Genomic DNA, 14,874 nt, shown 5'->3' on the forward strand with positions numbered 1-14,874 from the left:
GCGCCAGCGGGGGCTGGTATAAAGTCCTCCTAAAAAACTTACAGTCAAAAAAAAAAAAAACCCACAGTCCACTTATGAAAATTGCTGGATTTTGGACCAGAGTGGTTCATTTACATTCACTTAGAAGAAGAATTCAAAAGCCGTTGAACCCTGGCCTGGGAACTAGGAATCAGCACAATGCGACTCAAACTCAAGGTGAAGGCCAAAGTGGTGACACGGCATTCTGAAGTCTCGCCACCTTGTCCAGTGAGGACCACCAGCGCCCCTGCAGCTGGTCGGCCAGGGTCTGCAAAGATGCCATTGCTGCCGAGGTTCTGCCCCCACCCAGGCCGTTGACCCCACTGTGCCGAAGCCGGTGGTCTCCACGAGGTGCCCACACTCACCCCACCACTCAAGTGGGCGGCTCCCGGGGTCCTGCCCATCTGCTGAGGGAAAGCTGCCTTGGAGGAGAGAGGGGATTCTTTCTGGAGAAGAGCGGGATGCGGGTTGGGAGCTGGACCGAGGTTTGCGGTGGTCCATCGTATGTGTCAACTTGGCTGGACCACGGTGCCCAGATGTGTGGTCAAACGTTATTCTGAATGTTTTTCTGAGGGTGTTTTTGGATGATACTGACTTTGAATCAGTAGCTTGGGGCAACAAGGCTTGCCCCCCGTAATGTGAGTGGGCCTCATCCAATCAGCTGACTGAGTAGAACAAAATACTAACCTTCCCTGAGCCAAAGGAAACTCAGCCAGGGGGTGGCCTGCAGACTTGAGCCGCAACGTTGGTGCTGCTTCCTGGGCCTCCAGCTGGACAGCTCGCCCCGCCAGCGCTGGACCTGCCAGCCTCCATAGTCCTTCCCACAAGCCAGCTCCTCAAAATGCATCTTTCTTGATATACACACATCCGGTTGGCTCTGTTTCTCTGAAGAACCCCATTAATGCACAGTTGGGGTTGTGAATGCGTTAAGGATTAGGGGTTACGTTAGGGCTGGGATTGGGGTTCAAACTAGAGGAAGGGCACAAGTTAGGGTTGGAACTGAGGTTTGGGTCGGTATTGATGTTGAAGTAGAGACAGCAGACAGAGCTAGGGTTTGAGTGCATTTGGAGTCTGGGAAAGAATTAGGGTTGGGTTGAAGTTCAGGTTCATGTTCCAGTTAGAGTTAGGATTAGGATTAACTTTAGAATAGGGATCAAGGAGACATAAGGTTAGGTTCAGGGTTAGTGTTAAAGCGAGGATTGGTGTTAGGGTTAGTAGTGTTAGGGAGGGGCCAGGTGCAGGGGTGTTCTGACCGTGGCCTGGGGCTGGTGGGGGGAAAACAACTTCTCAGGGGGAGTTCAGGAGCTGAAAAGCCTTACTTGCCCCTTCTCCCCCTCCCCAATTATCTCCTAGACCTAACTTTTTTGGCTTACAGCTTTAGACTTCACGATTCCTCTGTAAAATCACAGGGTTTAGCAGTGGAAACTTTACACTCCTTGAAAAACTTACCCAATTCCTTGTGGCAAGTCCCGCTACCCTAACATCCATTCTCCCCTTCTTCACGGTAACGAAACCCTGATTTTATTTTGGGGGGGTTCTGGCCATGCTCCCGGCTGAATGCTCCATCGCCAGAGCCTCTCACAGCTGGGTGTGGCCTGTAACCACATCCTGGTGCTCGACAAGTGAGGACAGTGGTGGGTGAGACTTCCAGCACACACACCCCTCAAGGGAGCCCACGCACCTCTCTCCATCCCCTTCTTTTCCCTGACGCCTTGGACCAGAGTCTAACCACTGCACGGTGCATCCTGCCCCCCTGGGCTGCCTCACCGAGGCCTGCTTTCGCAATAAGAGAAAAATAAACTCTGTTGAGCCCCTGTAATTTGGGGCATTACAGTTTTACACGGTCAAACCAGACCTCAGTTACCATGGCCCCTGATGTGGACGGTACCTGAGATCCCCACATCCAATCAAGAAAGAAAAATCTATGTGTAAGCGGACCCATGCGGTTCAAACCCACGTTGTTCAAGGGTCAGCGGTAGTTCCCTGGGTGGAGCAATCCAAAAACAAGACCAAACCACGTACTGTGTAGGACACCTATTTGGCAAAACCAAACATCCAGGAGAATGGCTACTTCTAGGGCAGGAAGGACAGAGAGGTGGTCACAGAGGAGAAGAGAACCCTCCAACAGTGTTGGGGATTATTCTGCACCGTAAGCAGGGTGGCGGGTCCTGGGCATTCCACAGCCCGGCCCTCAGGACAGTCTTAAAATTGCCATCAGCGATGATGATGTCGTTGTCATTGCCTGAAAAGTGCCTTCACCGATTTTTGCATTTAGCTTTTCCTTCCGACGCAGGCACAGAAGGACACGTGACACAGACCTAAGTCTGAAAGGCCTCTTTCGACGAGTGTAAAATAGGAAAGTCGAAGTGACAGGAAGGATACCGAAGAGAGGGCAGGAGAGGGGCGCCGAGCTGGTGGGGCGAGTGGGCGCAGGTCTGACCAGGGGTGAGGAGCTGGGTCTGGGGAGAATGCTGGGACGGAACTAGGGAGCCAAGGAGGAGGAGGCGCTAGGGGTACGGCAGGAAAGTACACATCGGATCTGCCCTTTGAGAGATTTGAGTGCAGGGTGCAACTGCTCTTCAATTATTTACTCCCTGTTTTTGTGAGTGCTTCTCCAGATGCGACCTAGCCTCAGGTCAGAGCTGTGGGGGTCGAGGCTTCTACAGGGTTGCCTTGGGTGAGTGGCTTTTATTTAGTATTAATGAATTTACGTCTGCCTTTTTGAAGAAAAAAAATAATAACCTGAGGTGAGGCAAATCCTAATCTCTCTGAATCTCATTTTCTTCCTCTGACAAATTGGGCTCCTGAGGTCAAGTGGCCAGGTGGCCAGGCGACCAGGTGAGAGGCAGGGGAGATGAAACGGGAACCCAAGTGGAGTGTCAGCACAGAGCCTGGGCCCAGCAGGGCTCCGGAACACGGGTTCCCTTCCCCCATCTACATGCGCTGTTGTTTGGTGGGGTTCTGTGACTGTTTAAGATGAGATAACAGGCAGAGAAGTGCCCTAAAAGCAAACACCCTCTGTAAATGCAAGTGATTATCACCGTCTTTATTATTACTTTGATGGGCTCTGCAGACATGTAGTTCACAAAGGAAATAACTTGTAATAACAGCTTTCCAAGAAATCTCAGGTACTTTACACCTTTTCCAAAGCTCTAATGGCTGCAGGGGGGGAAGAAAAGTGGGCAGGGAGGCATTTGGAGTCCCTGTCCCTTCAAGACATTGGCAGGGAGAGGAAGGAAGGACTCAATGTTCTCCACCTCCACCTGAGCCGCCCAGGCACGGAGGCGGGGGACCGGCTGGGTTCCCTGGCTCAGAAGTGACGAGCTGGGCCATCCATCGGCCCACATGTTGGGTTCCTGAGCGAGTGCTTTCTGCTCCGTGCAGCGTGGCCTGACAGTGAGGACACCGGAGCTGTAGCTACCAGGCTGCACTGTTAATAATAATAAAACATCCTACGGCCAGGTCTGCCGGCGTCCTGCCTCGCCACCCGCGGGGACTGCTCTGTCAAAGGGGGAACCAGAACAGAACCTGGATAGGGCTCCCGCTGACCCAGCCGTGGAGCCTTCTGGGAAACCTCCGTCCAGCTGACAGTCCCGTGGCAGCTCCTAGAGCCGGTTGCCGGAACCTCTAGAGGCCCCTGGAAAGCCACAGAGGCACACCACCCCCTAACTGCCCCGTCTCCCCTGGGTCAAAGACACATGTGAAGTGAGGTCTCAAGCTCACCTGCACCTGATTTGCATAGGACTGGCAAATTTCTGCGCAGCCTTTGAGAGTCACTTGTATTTCTCCCCACCCACCCTGGAATCTTGTTCTTCCTCCAGCCCAGGAAAAGCCTGCCTCGTCCCACGTGCCTGACAGCTCCTTTTGTGATTCCTGAGCACGAATCCCAACTGTCACCTGGGGCCGTGCAGCCTGAGTTGAACCTGTCACTATTTCCTGCTCAGTCGCCTCCCTAGCCACCTACACTCACCTGCTTCTAAAACTGGGCTGAAAGAATTCCCAGTTTATTTCCATCGATTCGCTCTACTCCTTTCAACTGAACTTATTTGACTTTTCCTTAGGAGCCTGATGGGCCCGGAGTCAGGGCCCGGCCCAGGCCTTCTTCGTGAATATTCCACTTGGCGCTCCTCTGCCCACCAGCGTCCACACGTTGCCCATGTCCACAGTAGACAGGGGTGGCCGGTGGGCAGCCCTGCCCTGACCCCTCTCTTTCCCATCAGCCGGGGATTCCCGTCCGAGACACTGGCCCAGTGGGCACCGCACAGCCATCCTCACGTGCGAACGGGCATGCCACCACCCGGAACGGATAACATCCAACGGTACAGGAGGCAGAAACCGTCCAACCCTCCCCCTGAAGGAGGTCCGGGAGTCAGAAGAAAGACGCCTCTTAGCTCATTAAGGGGCCGTCAGTCAGCCAGAAGGGTCTGCTCAGGCTGGAGATGAGAGTTCCAGGGAAGGTCCTGCCTTCTGCCAACTCCGCATCTCCCCCCCACCCCGCCCCACCCAACCCCCAGGTTCCTGGGCCTCAAAGTGCCGCAGAAATGCTGGCTCTGATCCCAGAGAGGCCCCTGAGAGGGTTACCAGGACTGGTGAAATGAGATGATGGATGGAGGCTGCCAAAAAGCAAAGCACCGGCACAGGCAAGCTGCTGGCACTGGGTTGAGACACTTATTACTGTTATTAAGGTAAAGGGCTCTGCAGGCCCAAAAGCTAACAAGGGAGAAGTAAAAACAGCCAATCCAATACGTGTGCCTTCCTCTTCCTGAAATCCTGGTACTCTGAGAAACAGAGAAGGTGAGTCTACAGAGCTGGAATCTATACATTTCCCTCTGCAATTTGCAATTCATTGTCTGTAAGGGCGTGTGAACTCAGGGCCTCTCTTGCAGGGAGGGGCTCTAATGGGCTCAGGCAACACCCTCGCCCCAGGGCCTGTGCTGAGAGCAAGACAGGGCCAAGGCCAGGAGGCTCCTTTCTGCTTTTCTGGACGGACCTTTCCTCGACTCCTGAGATCCTTCTGCAGAAGGCTGCTCGCTGCAGATGGAACTTCTCTCTCCCTGCTTGTCGGAGCCTTAGAGGGCTCAGTGCTCCCACTGAGCCACTGCCTGCAGGCCTGATGGGGGACCACGGCCCAGACCCCACCCTCAGTGCCTCCAATCTGACATGACAGCCCTTCCCCCCTCCTCTAAGACCTAGGACAGGGGTCTAAGTGCCACCAGCTCTCCTCAGCAACATCTGCAAAAAGTCATTTAAAAATCAGTTGGGTTTATAGCTTGTCCTCAGCCAGTTCTGCGGAAGCAGGTGTGGGAGTCGGAGCTCTGCCCTCAGCCCTGCAGGGAAACTGGAGGAGGTGACCCTGGTCTTCATGCCGCTGTGCCTCCTAGGAGGGGAGCAGGGGCGGGAGTGCCGCTCAAATTCAAAGATCCTCCCTTCACCCCCTCACTCAGCCAAGTGGGCATGAGGTGGGGCCCCCAATCAGTCAAAGCAGGGTGGGCCTGGTGGAGGGTCAACCGCCAGGAACTCTAGTCACCCACCTTGGTATAACTCGTGGAAACCAACCAGTGGCAGCCTTTTCAAATTACTTATCATTGCTACAAGATCATTCAACTCAGAAAAGATTATCCAGGACTAAATAATCTAAACAAACTCTTTTTATTTAAAATACATACATTCCTTTGGACTCAGAGTAAAAGGCCACTGGTGCCTCACTTAAGCTCTAGGTGGGTGTCTGGGACGGCTCCTTAGTCACCTTGCAAAACAGATATCCCCTCCTCCAGGCAGCAGCCCAAGCCAGCCTGCATGTTGGATTCAGTGTGGAGACTTTCTTAGGGACTATGGATTTTAGGCGAAATAGCAACCTCAGCTACGGTGATCCTAGATTTGATAGCCAGAGGACGTGCTGGCTCTGTCACTCTCGCCCATCTGGTGGTAGGTGCTCGGACATGCAAATGAGCCAGCCAACTATGTTAATGCACGTAGGATGAGGTGGCGTTCATTAGGATGCAGGCAGCCCTCATGGCTTGGTTTTGAGGCATAATTCATACCTTCCACACGAATGTACCTCGGTCTCCGTCAGAACAGAATCAAAATTCCAGGGGCAGTTCTGTTTCTCCCAGTCCTTCCCAAACTGCCCCTTCCCAACGAGCCCCTTAGTGAGCGGGCAGGGAAACCAGACCCTGACCAGTTTCCCCAGCCTGAGACAGAGCTTATAAATGCCGGGCGTACGGGGGCCATGTCTATCTGACCCTTGCACCCCTAGCACGACACCCCCTGCAAACAACCACACAGGGATGCCAAACGGTCCTGGACGGGAGTGGAATCCCATGTCTGCAGCCCGAATCCCATACGGTCTGGGTAAAGTGGGCCTCCTGGAACGGTCCCATCATTGTGCCTTGTCCTCCTGCCATTGGGATTTACAGAGGAACGTGTGACCGAACTGTGGCCAAACATAGGCTTCCCTGAGATTAACTGGGGTGGCCCAGGCAAGAGGGTGGGAGCCAGGGCCATCAGCAGCCCTAGGGCCTGCGTGCGAATAGCACAAGCGGGGGTGAGCGAGGCCACAGGGGCAAAGAGAGAGACCCTGAGAACCTTGTGTGAGCAGTTGGATCTGGTTTGCCTAAGGCGACAGCAACCCTGTTGTGTAAGCAAATAGGATTTGTATTTGCAAGACAGTTTGGTTTCCAGAAGCTCTGATGATATGGTCGTGTATTCGAGCTTTTATTTTCCTATCTCCTTATGGTGTTCACAGAGCCAGTGATTAATACGTGTGTGTTGACTCACTAATGAAGGATGCTATACAGTAGCTACAGTTCTAGTCTTCGTCGTCTGCAGGTTACCACAGCTCCAACCCCACCTTTGAAGTGCGTGCCCAGAAAATGTCCAGCTATCTCCTGGACAGTCTCAGTACCTGTTCACTTATCAATTGCCACCTTGACCACCCACCACGGCGTAGTCAGGTTGAAAATAAGGAAATGGTTTGTAGGATGGGTCTGCCCAGGTTGTTATCACTCTGCCGCTGTCTTCTAGAACCTAACACCAGCGGTCACAACCATGACATACTAACAGTACACATTTGTACTCCTCGAGGTATTTTACCACGTGGCCTGGTTACTTAGTCCAGCAGGTCCAAACATCCTGAACTCACCAGGGGTGATCAGGCCTTGGCCAGCTGATTTCCCTGAAATCCCAAAGAAACGACTCAAGAAACCAGAATGACTATTTATATACATTAACTTAGAATGAGAACTATGGCGCTTAACATTTAATTGACAGGAAGAACGGAGAACTTACATCGTCCGCTCTGAACATGGCCTTCCTGGTAAGAAAATCTACTTGAGAAATTGAATTGAGAAAGTCACTGGGTAGCTGCGAAGCCCAGAGAATGGTCTTAGATAGCCACATTCTTTATTTCCATTCACTTAGAGTAATCAGATGACTCACGCTTGTCCAGGGGTCAGAGGGCCATTTCCGCAGGTCAAAGCACCGGCTCCAGCAGGCAGCCACAGGCTTCTTAAGAAATCCCTGCACATTCACATACCAGTTCCCTTCTCACCTCCTTCGCGAACTGAAGTTGTTCTCATCATTCAAGGCCAATTTCAACAAAAGCCTCGGAAGTGGGTAACCAAGAATAAGCAGGGGGTGGAACCCATCTCCGGTGAACACTCCTAGCTGTCTACCCAACATCCATTTCTCCTCCCTCCTGACAGAGCTCCAGTTTAGTTCAGGTATCGTGTGCTTCAGAGGAAGTCAGGTTCCTACCAGCATTAGGAGTACGTCTGGGTAGTCTCAGGTAACTCTCACATCCTTTGAAGTGATTGGTTCCAAAAAGGGCACGTGACCTCATTTACACCAATGAGATGCATGGCTCCTGGAAATTCGCCTGACATTCTTCCTGTAAACATTCTCCTACTTGACCATGAAGCTAAATTTGGGCTTCCAACCTCTGCCAGCCCGAAGATGAAGCCAGCACCCAGAGGAGGGGCTGAGTGAGAGAAACAGCCAGAGGCTCTGGATGACGTCCACCCATCCGGGGACCTGAGTATGCAGGACCGTAGCTGTCTTTATGGTTTCAGGGAGTCGAGCTGTGTTTCTTATTCCTTGCAGCCACAGGCAGCCGGGCTGAAGTGCTCCCTCCTTTGAGGAATATTGGGAGAGACAGGCATGTTTGTTTGGTATCCGGGGGCAGAGCATAATATGTTCATCTCCTTTAGCAGAGTTATTTGATTAGACTCCGAACCAGTGCAGGTGGAACCAGGACCCTCGCTACCAAATTCTAATTATCTAACTCACACACTTCATTTCCTCCCCTTATTAAGCCAAGAGAAAGAGAAAATGGGGGGAAAGGTGAGATAATAAGGCTAGTGCCGGGGAGAGTTGGAGAGTTTTACATAAGAGAGCTTGGCCATGTGGGTGGGACTGTCACACCAGCCCACCAGCAGCTCCCCAAGTGGCAGGTTCGGAGCTGGTGGGGTGGGTGGGCGTCTCCAGGCCTGGGCTGGGCTGCTGCTGCTCCGTGTGGAGTGGGATAGGGCGGCAGGGGGAGTGGGGAGGAGAGGGAGTAAGAGTTATAGCCTTCTTAAAAACTGGCCAAAGCCGAAGCCCTGGCTGGCATAGCTTAGTGGATTGAGCACGGGCTGGGAACCAAAGTGTCCCAGGTTCAATTCCCAGCCAGGGTACATTCCCGGGTTGCAGGCCATAACCCCCAGCAACCGCACATTGGCACATTGATGTTTCTCTCTCTCTCTCTCTCTCTCTCCCTCTCTCTCTCTCTCCCTTCCCTCCCTAAAAATAAATAAATAAAATCTTTAAAAAAGAAAAAAAAAACTGGCCAAAGCCAGCCCCCAAAGCGCCAAGAGCCTCATCTCTCCGTCTCCTGGATTCCTGCCTCAGACTTCCCAGAGAAGACCGCTTCAGCCTTCCTCTCTTTGAAGCACAAAATCATAAGCTACTAATATCCCCCCAAATATCTTTAAAATGCTGTCATATAGACTAAATTGGGAAACAGGGAAAAACAAAAGTAGCTCAACCATGTACACAAGCCATTTCTGGGAAGGAACTTCTGTTTCATTTCTTACAGAATTAAATGAGACACTATCCATGAACTTCAGCCAGAGAGCTTCCCCTGATTCCACCACAGCATCTGGCCTGGAAAGGAGAAGACAGAGAGAGAGGTCACAGGTGAACGGTGGCCTTGGGGACTAGTAGTTGACTTGCCGTGCAGCCCTAGGGGGCAGGACTAAGGACTAACTCCAGGAGTTAGTCCCCCTGAGCTTTCTTCTCTCTGCCTCCTGCCATCTCCGCCCCCGGACCACCAACTAACACTCTGGCTGGAAAAACAGCATCTTTGTGACGGGCGCTCAGCAGGCAAAGTTACTGGTTCGCACGTGATGCACAGACAGCAAAGATGGCTTCCAGAGCAAGTCGGATGTGGGCCCTTACCTGTACCTCTCCACAGGGAAGGGAGAGGAGTTTGGCTGGGCAGAGAGGAGGTTCTTAGAAAAAGAGAAAGAAAGGTCATCTGGGCCAACACATGAGAGAAGGAAGCCTGGTAGACTGCCTTTGGAATCTTGGATGAGTAAGTGTCTTCTAACAAAATCCAGAAGTCATGGAAGAAAATATTGGCAAATTCAAACACACCAGTGAGGGGAAGTCATTGCAATTCCTATCTCAGACAGAGGGTTAATCTCCCTAATGTACACAGACCTCCTAGAAATCAAAAAACAAAGATACAACTCAAAAGAAAAGTAGGCAAATATTAATAGACATTTCACAGAAAAAGGCAGTACAAAAGGCTCTTAAGCAGGTGAAAGATGCCCAACATCACACATCACAAAAGAATGCAAATTCAACCCTGGCTGGTGTGGCTCAGTGGACTGAGTGCCAGCCTGAGGACCAAAGGATCGCCGGTTCGATTCCCAGTCAGGGCACATGCCTGGGTTGCGGGCTAGGCACCTAGTAGGGGGTGCTCAAGAGGCAACAACACATTGATGTTTCTCTCCCTCTCTTCCTCCTCCCCTGCCCTCTCTCTAAAAATAAATAAATAACATTTTTTAAAAAAGAATGCAAATTAAATCCTCATGGAGAAACATATAAAGAACTCTTGCCCGGCTGGCATAGCTCAGTGGATTGAGCGCAGGCTGGGAACCAAAGTGTCCCAGGTTCGATTCCCAGCCAGGGTACATTCCTGGGTTGCAGGCCATAACCCCCAGCAACCGCACATTGATGTTTCTCTTTCTCTCTCTCTCTCTCTCTCTCTCTCACTCCCTCCCTTCCCTCCCTAAAAATAAATAAATACATTCTTAAAAAAAAAAAAAAAAGAACTCTTGCAACTCAATATGAAGAAGAAAAATAACTCCATAAAAAATAGGAAACAGATTTGAAAGGACACTTTACAAAAGTTTACAAATAGCCAAACATATAAAAAGATGCTCAACATCATTAATCATCAGGGAAATGCAAATTAAATCTATATTAGATATCACTATATAGTCACTAGAATGGCTAAAACTTAAAAGACAGTCCAAAGTGTTGGCAAAAATATAAAGCCTTTAGCACTCTTACACTTTGTTGATGACGGGAGTGTGAAATGATACAGCTACTTTGGAAAGCAACTGGATAGTCTCTCATCAAGTTAAACATTCATGATTTGTGTAGCTCAGAAATTCCACTTCTTGGTATTTACTGAAGAGAAATGAAAACATATGAACACAAAGAGATTTATTTGTGTGTGAATGTTTTTTAAGATTGCACTTATTAATTTTAGAGAGAGGGAAAAGGAGGGAGAAGGAGATGGAGAGAAACACCAATGTGCAAGAGAAACATCAGTGGGTTGCGTCTCATAAGCCCCCAACCAGGAACTTGGCCCGCAACCCAGGCATGTGCCCTGACTGGGAATCGAACCAGTGACCTTTTAGTGTGCAGGACAACACCCAGTTCACTGAGCCACGCCAGTCAAGGCTGTCCATGAATGTTTATAGCTGCTTTATTCAGTGAAAATTCAATGGCACTGGGAGGGAAAGGTGTGTTCATTTAAGTCAAGGAGCTAGAACCTCCTGGAGGTCAGGAAGTCAGCTCTGGAAAAGATGAGACAGCCACCTCTGGTTCTCACAAGTCAACTGCCACAACCCCCAGCAGAGGGGTGAGCCTGGGACAGACTGGTACCCAGGGGGTGGGAGTGGGTAAGAGGCTGGGCACCGCCATCCTGCAGCTTCCTGACACCAAGGGGCACTGCCATCCTGCTGAGGCAACAGCTACCGCCATGCCCTGCCCCAATCCCCTGGGGGACACCTGCCAGATCCTAACTGTCCCCACCTCCGCCCAGACCTGTGCAGGGAAGGCTGGCAGCAGAGGTCCCGGGGCAGGGCGGGGTCTTCCAGGCTGAGACCCCGCCCTTGAGGAGAGGCAGGCACCAGACCCCACACCTGCTCCATTGTCCCTTTACTCTTCCTTATGAAAGCACAAATCCGTAAAATGACTAAGAAGGGCCCCGTCCCAGACCTCCATAATCAGAATTATGGGAGTGAGACCCAGGAACCTCTTCTTTTCCACCTCATCCTCCAGATTCTTCTAGAACCTAAAGACTGGGAACCCCTGCCATCAGGCACTGAGCGCAGAAACACGGGGCATGGTGCTGCAACCGTCCTCCCGCGCCCCCACGCTGCTGTGGACTTCCCCTGGCAGCACCCTGGCCCGTCTGTGGTCGGCTGTGGCGGCCATCCAGATCACCAAGCCAGGACCACACGGGACTGTGTCCCAGCTCCTCTCGGGACTTTCATGCCGAGCCAGTGGGGCCTGGTCCCGCAGGCCACCCCATCCTGCAATGCGGCCCAAGTCCTCAGCCCTTCAGCCGCGAGGCTCCCCTGAAGGAGTGTGAATTCCATGCTCCCCTTCCTCCCGGTCTCCTTGTCTAGAGCTGGACACGCTCACCAAATAGGGTTCTTCATGGCCTCGGGGCCCATCTCCCTCTGCTAAGTGTCCAGCCTGTCAAGGCCGCTACTGACCTCCATCTTCCTGAGGATCCGGGCAACAAGGCAAAGGGCACATCCTGACCCTCAGGCAGCCTGGGGTTAGCCCCGAGGGCGAACTGTGACTCCACCCACACTTCAGAACCCTCTGGGCAGCCAAAGGAGAGGAAGGAGGGACGAACAAGTGTGGGGACTCCCCAGAGGACACTTTTCCCCCATTAAGTTATTTTTTCCTTCTACGACGTCTCCTGGAGCTTTATGCCAGCCTGTCTACAGCTGAGGGCATAGGGCAGATCAGTCAGGAAGGCCGGCACTCACTCCCCAGGGGCTTTGCCTCGGAAAAAGGAAGAAGGGCGTGTGGGCTGCTCCCCAGGACTCCCTGGCAACTGCCCAGGAGCATGCGGTAGCATCTGATGCCGTGACAAGAGAGATGGGTGTTCCCAGCCCCTCCTCCTTTCTCAGTTCTGTCTACAAAGCCAGGGCCTGAGGCTTGGTAAGACTTCCACCAAGGAGTCTGGGCCACGTCCATCACTCTGAAGGGCCAGCCATTCCCAGCTCCCACCCTGCCCCTCGCCCCGCCCCCCACCCCATCTCCAGGAGAGTGGACAGTACAGCCCCCTGCCCAGTGCCCTCCCAGGCTCTCGGACCCCAGTGTTTCTCTCTGCTCCAAGCCCAAAAAGACAGAACCCCCTCCCCCCACCTTCTCTGATCTCAGCTCCTGTTTGTCCTTCTGGAAGGAAGACTCAGAGCCATGAGGCTCAGCTCCAGGAGTAAAACACTCTCGCATCCCCAGTGCCCCGGCCAAGAGGAACGCCTGGCCCTGCCAGAAGTAAGCCAACGAGTCCCTCCCGGGGATAACCTAATTTGACTCGCTTTCTGGTTCGGCGCTGTCTCCAGCAGGGACGGTGCCTCCATTAATATGGTGGAGTCTGGAGCCCGCCACTGCCTGCCAAGCCTCCGGCTAATTGGAAATTGATGCTGGCCTCTGGGTAAGGGATAAATAAGCTTCTCTAGCAGCCCGAGGGCCCCGGGTCCTCACCCCAGGCCATGCTCCCCGGTCCTGCAACCTGCCCTGACAGACAGCGTGTTCATCCTTCCAGCCACCCTTCCGGTGGACACGTGGGTACTCCCTTGGGGGTGCAGGTGCCCCAACAGGGAGCAGCCCAGCTCTCACCCCAGGCCCCACCGTCCCCTGCACAGTCCCAGGGTGCTCAAGGCAGCGTCAAATTCTTAACAAGGCCCCCTGCACAGCCCCTTTCCTCATTATAGGTGGATTTATGTTTTACCCATTTAAACATCGACAACAACACAAAAAACCTTTCAACTATGGTCCAATCAGAGGAGTGACTCCGTTTAACAGTGAGCCAATCCAGACTTCGGCGTGTGAGCTGTAAAACTTTAAGCGTGTCAAGCAAGGGCCATCTAACCAAGCAGTTATTCTACTAGGGGCATCACGTAGGTCCCCCCACCAAGAGGCGGTTCTGGTTCGTGTTGGGATAACCTCTGCCCTCTCAGAGCCACCCGGAACCAGAACTGGGGACCTCAAAAGGGGGCACCCCGGGGAATTAGGATGATGCTCCTGGCTTGGGGCTCTGTGTTCGTGTATCAGACTGTCTGGGAAGTGGGAACAGGCTGCCTGAGGCCCCGGCCCGGGCCCAGACGATGAACTGGAACCCTAGGCTCCATCCGTGGTGGCAGAAGAGAACGGAGCACACCCTAGGCATCGGTCCCCAGGCCTGGCTCACTGTCACCGCCCCTAACCAGCTCTTCCGCCACACTACCTGCGAGACCCCACGGACAGGATGGCCTCGTGGGAGGAGTCTGTGGTCCTATCTGCTGTCCCCACTGGCAGATCCTGGACAAAGGCCCAGATACCTGCTGATGGAGAGTTAGCTTTCAAGATGGGTCCCAATGACAGTGAACACTCCCTGCTCTCCCCTGGCCCTGCAGGGACCCCCGTTCCTCTGACATGAGCTGTGACCCCACAAGAGTCAAGACAGAAGTGTCGAGCCCCCAGCCAGGGACTGCAGCTCAGGCCCCAGGCTGAGGGGCCAAAGCCTCCCCACCAGGTCCCATCCTCCACCCAAAGCCAGGGCTACTGTTGGGGGCACACTCAGGCTGTGCACAAAAGCAGAAGGGCGGAAGGCTCCCAGGAGCCCCTGCCTGCAGAGGTCCCTGTTGTCTGTGTCCTCAAGGCTGCGATTTCTAATCCTCAGGACAGAAAATTCTAGCCCTGACTGATGTAACTCAGTTGGTTGGGCATCGTCCCACAGAGCAAAAGGGCAGAAAATTCTGCCTCAGGCCCTGAAGGGCAGACACCAGAGGGCGCACCCAAACACCCCACTTTTATCTAAGGGCACACTGCCCACCAGAGAGGTCTCTACACCCATCAGCCCAACCTCCAAGCGGTAACCTGCAGGGCCTACCTGCCTGTGGCCTCCCCACCCACCTCTAGCCTCCACACCAGGTGTCTTCTGTCCCAGCCTTCCAAGGAGGGGAAGGAGGGTGGCTCTCTTCGCTTGCTGTTGCACATGCGCCCTGTACACTTCCTTCCTCTCTTTCTCTGCCCCAGAGACGTCTCTTACAGAGCCAGCCCTTGCAAGCCTGTGCGGCCCTCTCGCTCTCTAGGTTTCTGCACCTCTCCCTCACCTCACCCTGTGCTCCCTCACTCACACCTCCCCAAACACTACCCCCATCACCCTCCACCGCCATCTTTTCTCCAGGGCCTGAGAGTCTCTGCCTCAGCTCTCGGGCGAATGATTGAACGCTCTCATTTATTTGCCAGGAGCTGTCTGTGCAGCTCTGGCCTCAGTAACTCACGCGCCAGCGGTCTACTGGGATGTGTATAATTCAGTGTTGAGAGGGCTCTGGGATGTGCTGTTTGAGATTAAAAGGA

Source organism: Phyllostomus discolor, chromosome 15, assembly GCF_004126475.2.
Source record: "Phyllostomus discolor isolate MPI-MPIP mPhyDis1 chromosome 15, mPhyDis1.pri.v3, whole genome shotgun sequence".
Taxonomy (NCBI): Eukaryota; Metazoa; Chordata; class Mammalia; order Chiroptera; family Phyllostomidae; genus Phyllostomus; species Phyllostomus discolor.